Genomic DNA, 7,802 nt, shown 5'->3' with positions numbered 1-7,802 from the left:
ACTCACTTACAGATTCGAAAACTACTCTAAAGCTAGGGTTTCCTAGGACAGCGGTGCCCGTATCTTAACGGCCGTGGTGAACGGTGATGCGGTGGGAAGCCGTCGTAACGTCGTCTAGAGAGTGGTTTCACAGGGAAATGGTGTTAAATGGTGTTGATAACACCGTTTTCATAGGAAACCACACTCTAGTCATCGTTACGACGGCTGTCCACCGCATCACCGTTCACTACGGCCGTTGAAATACGGGCACCGCTGTCCTAGGAAACCCTAGCTTTACTCAAATGAAAGACATAACCCCCACAATACATCACATACAAATAATATAATCACTAGATCCTCAACACAAAGACAACCTTAACAAATACAAACTAATACCACTTTTGGACAAAGAGATTTTGAGTATTATTTAATTAAAATCTATAACCTACTTCCACTATCTATTAAAACAATTAGTAACGAGAAAATATTTAAAAAGGCAATAAAAAAATGGATAGTGGAGCTAGGTAGAAGTAAAATGAATTGTCTCATTCGCCCAAACCAATATTGAAGCAATTGTTCCACAAGTGTATAGCTTATGTTAGGTTTTTGTAATGTTCATTGTGCGTTTTTGTAATATAAATTATATAGATGGATATAAATATACCTAGTTTTTAAAACAGTCTGAATATTTTGTTAATTATCTCTATTTATTTAGTTAGTCTTCTTTGTTTATTCTCAAATATAAAAACATTTCTACTACTACTACTACTACCATCACGCCATTTCCCCGTAGGGGTAGGCAGAGAGAATGGACCGCCACACACGTCTATCCTGGCATACATTCCTAGCTTCTTCCACATTCATACATCTTGTCATACATGCCCTTCGGTTCTGTCTGCGTTAGACATGAGCAGACTTAAGATTTTGGTTTATCTGATCATGCCACGTCTTCCTTGGTCGTCCTCGTCTCACGTTGCCGTTAATTTTCGCCATATATACTTGTTTTACCATTCTTTCAAAAAGTATATTGGTAAGTGTCCTCGGCACGGGTAACCCCAGTGAGGTCACATTATTTTTTAAATTGTTTATAGTTTGTAAGAGTAAAATATGAATGAATAAATTTTAAAACATTAAAAAAATAGATGGCGCTTTTATATTTTTTTATTGAAAAGGCCATTTTTACGTTTATTTTCAATGAAAATTTTACAAAACTTGGCTAGCGAAAACTACACTATATTTAGATATTTTTTTTTACTTTTATTTTTAAGTTTTTTTTACAATACACATAAGAGGTAAAACAGAGTTTTAAAAAATAAAGGATAGTTACATAGCAATGAAATACATATTAACAGTAAAAATAGTAAACAAAAAATCCCACAAAGGCATGGCCTGTTCGTGGGTATACAAGAAATGTTAATGAATTTTTGCTCCTATAATAAATAGACAGTTATAATATTTTTGTGTAACATAAGAAAGGGAAAAGAAAATATTCTGTAAAAGATTATGAGGTATTTTATTATTTTTATAGTAATTAAAAAAGGAAATAAAAATATTTAAAAAAAACTGGAATGGAATGGAAAAAATGGAAGGATTGAAGAAATATGGATGTTCAAACATAGGCAAAATGGTGAATGTTACACAGTGTGTAAAGTGGCCACTTAAACCAGCCAATGAGAGGTCATAAGCCCTGTAAATGCCTTGACTTCCATATTCCCTTATTTAAGGTATTCTCCATCCCTGTTGTAATTTGTTAATCTTAATGACCCCCGAGGGGGTGAAATCCAGTCTTTTGTCTATGAACATTTGGACAAACTCAAATATTGTAATGAAACCAACTGGTCCAAGAAGAAGTTTAAAAAATGAAAAATTGTTTTCAGGCGTTGCCTAGTATGTGAAATGATTCAGTCAGATGAATCTCTTCACAACAATAAACGTTTCAGCTCTTTAACTTCACTAAAATCAACAAATGGAAGGATTGAATAAATATGGATGTTCAAACATAGGCAAAATGGTGAATGTTACACAGTGTGTAAAGTGGCCACTTAATCCAGCCAATGACAGTTCATAAGCCCTGTAAATGCCTTGACTTCCATATTCCCTTATTTAAGGTATTCTCCATCCCTGTTGTAATTTGTTAATAAAAATATTCCTTATTATTAGGGCAACAAAGTATATCATTGAAAAAAAGACACAAAATGGTGTACAAAACAAAAAAATATTTATCGTATATTTTGTTTTGTACACCATTTTGTAAAAAGGACCTATACTATATTGATATGGTATTTGTTACAATCAATATAGTGTCAAGTTTCCGCAAACCAAGTTTTGTAAAATTTCCTTTTAAAATAAACGTAAAAATGGCATTTTTCATTAAAAAATTATAGAGGCGCCACCTATGAATAATTAGTTTCATATTTTCGTTTAAGCTCACCTTAATGTTTTTTTGGATATTCTATTATAACCGATTATTTTTTAATGAATTGTGTATTTTACCGAATTCAGTGAAAACACGACAAGATGTAATAAAACTTTCAGAAAAATAATAAATATAATTTAATCCTTTCTGTCGACCGAGGTTTATTAATTTATTTATTCATTCAAACTTACACTCGTTAACAAATTCATTAATAATGGCTGGCTTTTTAAACTGTCCCCGTGTTAAGCCAAAATAATTAACAATAATAAAAAATACATAGTAAAATGAATTAAATTAAAATAGCATGTGATGCAATACACAAAAAGAATCCAGAAAAATGTAGTATAAATAATCCATCCTAATATTATAAATGGGAAAGCGATTTGCTGACGAATGTTGATATTTAGCTTGGGGAGGTTGCTCTCGTTCAATCCTTGAACCAGTAAAAATAGCACAGAAATGGATCATGAAGATCATTCTCAAAAAACCCTCGAGGTATTCAACGGAAGATCTATTCGCTGAGTTAAAGATATTGGATGTAAGACAATTGTTTGTAAGGTGCCTACTACTTAAATTTTATGATAAATTAAGTGGGGTCAAAAGAACCCAACAGAATATAAACACTCGTTGAGCAACACAAATTAACTGTATTGTCCCATTTGTATCAACCGCCTTTGGTAAAAAGCAATACAATGTAATTGCTCCAAAAATATTTAATGATTTATTGCCAAATTTAAGAGACTCAAAATGTAAAACAAATTTTAAAATAAAAATAACTGCATGTATAAATAGTGTAGCGAGAGATTTTTTTGAAAAATATATGTAAATCAATAAACGTAGTACTTTATATAATTGGTACACATATTATTTATATTTTTATGTATTTCATTGCTTTATATGTATTTGTTTTTTATTATACATGTATTCTTGGCACATTTATATACTTATTATTTGTATAATGATTTTTAATTTCTTACATTTGATTCGCTAGGCATTTATAATTAAGTAGTTTTAGTTTTTCTTTTTTATGTTATTGTTTTATTAGTATAGGACTACTTACGCTCTTAAGATAAAAAATCTCCATCTTACAAGAGGCTGTGCCATGTTAGATGGAGACTATCATAAACAGAGAACACTCCGTTTTCATTTTACATTAATTGGTTTTATATGGATTCCCTGTTATTAAGTATGTATATTATTTTTTTGCAATAAATTTATAAATAAAAAAAATAAATTTAAAAAAATCGAAAGTGATGGTTTTTGTAAGGGATGAAAATATAACTAAATGTGAAATCTGTGTGAACGGAGATATTCTGAATCAGGTAGATGAATTAGTGCACCTGGGAAGTATGTTTACTAAGGATGGAAAGGAGGGTGAGTGCCGGGAACAGGGTGAACGGTGCACTGAAATCTACTTTGACAAACAAATGTTTATCGCAAGAGGAAAAACTAGCAGTTCACGGTGAAGTTCTAGTGCCAACTCTAATGTATGGGAGCGAAGTATGAAATTGGAAACATAATGATGAAAATAGGTTAAAAGCTGTCGAAATGCGATCCCTCTTCCGACTTCCCGATAAGCTTAGTGACTTAATTAAATAAATGTCATTTTATCATTTAGATCATCGATAATCTTATTGACTTATTTACTACATAAATAAAAACATGTGTTTGGTGACCTGATCTGACCTAATAAAAATTATGTCATTATCTTGTTTATCAGAGTGCTTTTGTTTGTTTTCAATGTAATAATGACTTATTAAATAAATGTCATGTTTAAACTTTTAATATATTTTTATATAAAGCTTTTTTTTCATAGCTGTTATTCTTCGGTATAATTTTTAACTCAAAGTTTGGTGCTTACTTCGAAAAATACGAAACAATTGACGAAAGAATACGAAGGTGTCACAAAGTTGATTTTTCAGTTTTCATCCTAAAGGTGCGATATAACTACATTTTTGACTTGTTTCCTTAAATTTAGTCATTTAGAGAGTTTTATCAGTAAACCGGCAGTATATTATGCTCAATAAACGTTCTGTATAAAAAATCTTTTGATTCTAAATAAATAATATAAAAATATTCGGTAGGATTGACTTTTTGCACAAATTAAGTACCTACTTTAAAATCTAGCAACATTACGGTTTTATTAAATTAAGAATTATTGAAATAAACGTCATTTTGTTAGGTTATGGCGGTGCACTTTGCACAATTTATTCACATATACGATATTAAAATTATACTAAAACAAATCGTTGCATTACACAATAACATTATTGATACAATCAATAATCGATTATTAGATTATGGAATTTTGGGTTCTTCTCAATCGTGCGTTGTGTTTTATAGTAACACGTGATCGCATTGTTTTGTTAACAGGTAGCTTGATGTGATTAATAAACTTGATAATGAACTGTTTCAGGAGATAGTTTACATTACGTAAGGAATGCCAGAAGAACATAACAATACAAACTACCGCTCACCTAATCATTATAACCAATTCTACAGAACACAAACACAAAAACCTAGAGCACTGGTAAAAAAATATACGCGATATTTTGCATGAAAATTACAGACAGGCACTATTTTACAAATTCCGTGTCGCAAAAGGTTTCTTTGAACTCCGCAGACCGAGGGAAGACAATAAATGCAGGGAACATCGAAGTATTTGGAGAAAACATTGACAATACCACGACTTGCCCGGCCATTTTTTCGTCGTTCAGTGTGACACAAGGTAAACGCCGGAATGCATGCAGTACACGCATGGATATCCGCTTAATTTTCAGAACTATACTTACGCGTTCGACATCTATTTCGCTCCCCGTGCACAATCTTTTACTTCCACTTCCGTTATACGCCATTTTACACGCGAGAAACCGACGAACGACACACGCGACCGAATCTCAAAAATGACTGAAACCGCGACCGGCTGGTACCGGCTAACAACTGAGCCCGCGCGATTCCACTTGGCCTATATTTTCTAATGTTGCCCTAGCATAAAAACTCGCTATTTCGTACGAATTAAAAAAAATATGTGTTCGGATTCATTTTTTTATTTTTATCTTAGAATTACATCTACGCAAATAATCTTTATGAAAATTATTGCTGATGTTAATTTTTTTTTTTATGGACAAAAACATGACGTGTCGATTTTAAATAAGTCATGTTTTTCGTAAATGTACTTTGTTAAATTTGAGGAGTATTTTTATTTTTCTTGAGTTTCTTTGTTTACACACCTTCAAACAGAAGAAAATTAGTATACTGAATAACCTGACGAGCATCGCTACTAGGTTTCTTAAAACTATGCATGTAATCAATTTTATTTGACACATTTTAATGACAGTCATAGATTTCATGTTTGTTGGCTGAAGATTTAAAGGTTTGTCAGTAGTTCGTATCAAAACTACGGGACGCAAATCTGACTTCGAATGTTTCACAGGAGCTAAGAGTCAACAGAAATGCCTGAAGGCTCTTTGTGGACACCATACGCTCCAACTTGGGAGTGGACATGAAATGATGTTGAAGATCGATTTGTTTGATCGATCAATGATTTTTTATAATCACTATATCTCGATCCACACCTAGGGGTGTATACGATACAACTTATTTGAATTCAATAACAGCGCTTACGGATAATTTTTTATTTAAAAAAATATTGAATTATGTAGTTAATATTTTTATATATATTTTTTTGCACCACAGCAGGCCAGGAAGCCCAATTACAGTGGTGAATTACATCACGGAACACCCAGGCTTGAGAAACATTACACTTTAATTTTTGTGTTCTCACCGGGAATCGAACCCGGAACGTTTCGCGTGTGAGTCAAGCGTCTTGATTACTACACTACGGAGGCTCAATAGAAGATAATCTGATTTGTCTTACACTTTAGGTGCCAGTTCAGCAACAATAAATAATTTCAATGTATTAACATCTTTTTAAACGTACAACCACTTAAAACTATATTTTCACGTCCACACTAAAGGGTTTTGAACCTAGGATACTTAGCATTGTAGGTGAACTCACCAACTGTTACATTACGAGGTGGGCTTATCTGCAGACGAAATCAATCATTTTAAGGGTGCTCATTAAAATGGTCAATAATTTTACTATTATTCCTAATGCAATCATTTAGCTTTCCATTTTTCTGAATTAAAATATACTGATCAGATGTATTAATTTATTTTCTTATGCCATTTAAAAAAGACATCAAAATTTTCAAGTACTGCACTTCATTTTTCAAGTAAAATCACATGAATTATAAACATGATATTAAAATATAACAGAATGTTTGATCAAACTTAAATTTTCCTAACCAACTCAAATGTCTTTCCTTGTCTCTAATCCTTATTACAAAATTTTGTCAGTTATTTTAAAAATGTTGTTAGTGAACTCTTTAAAAATAATATAACTTAAAACCAACTTTATTGTTTGTAATTATGATAGATATTTTGTAATTGTGACGTAACCTGTGTAACTAAACACTAATTTTGACACTGGCAAAAACAATGAATGCCATTTTAACATCAATATTATGTTTTTCAAAAATGAAACAATAGAATATGTTTTTATAAAAATGTGATTCTTAACGTTCTAATAATTTACCTAAATATTTAATTTTAAACAAGTTGGGTTATAGTGTACTATGAACCTCGGACTATTCGTGAGTCCGCGACACTAGGATTAGTCACAGGACCAAAACCTTACAAAGATAAATATTGCAGGTCTAACAAACAGTTCTCGGCCTCATGGTATAGTGGTCAGCGTAATAACCTACCATCAAAGATATCTTGGGTTCGATTTCCGACATGGTTAATATGAAATATTTATTTTAAAAGGTGTTTTTATGCTACAATGTTTCCCGGAGGGTTCGCACGCGAAACGTAAGACTAACAACATTGGTGAACCAATGCAGTGCCATAAGCACAATTAGATGCGGAACGGGAATCATGATGATGATTAACAATATTTTTTTAATTTATTCAATAAAAGCCTCTGTTTAAGTACGGAAATATAAAACAAGTTATTAGTAGACACAATTTAAATTTGTTGCAACAGAGACGGAAAACATTTTTGAGAAGGAAATATGGGAGTCAAGACTTTTACGGAGCTTATGACCTGTCATTGGCTAATTTAAGTGGCCACTTTAAACCGTGTGTAACATTCACCATTTTGCCGATGTTTGGACATCCGTATTTCTTCAACTCTTCCATCTGTTGACTTTTGTGAAGTTTACCTACTAGGCAACGCCCGAAAACAATTTTCCAATTTAATATAATTCTTCTTCTTCTAGTAGACACTGTATTTAATACACAAAGGAAATATTTTTAGGAAGTTCAATTTTAAATTATCTAAAAAAAACTTTCCGATTTTTTTTCGCAGTTCTACTTTTTAAAAATTGTATTGATTCTTATT

Source organism: Micrasema longulum, unplaced genomic scaffold (assembly GCF_059751315.1).
Source record: "Micrasema longulum isolate JH-2025_06_02 unplaced genomic scaffold, ASM5975131v1 h1tg001544l, whole genome shotgun sequence".
In the NCBI taxonomy this organism is placed as follows: domain Eukaryota; kingdom Metazoa; phylum Arthropoda; class Insecta; order Trichoptera; family Brachycentridae; genus Micrasema; species Micrasema longulum.
Note: the sequence above shows the minus strand (reverse complement) of the source record.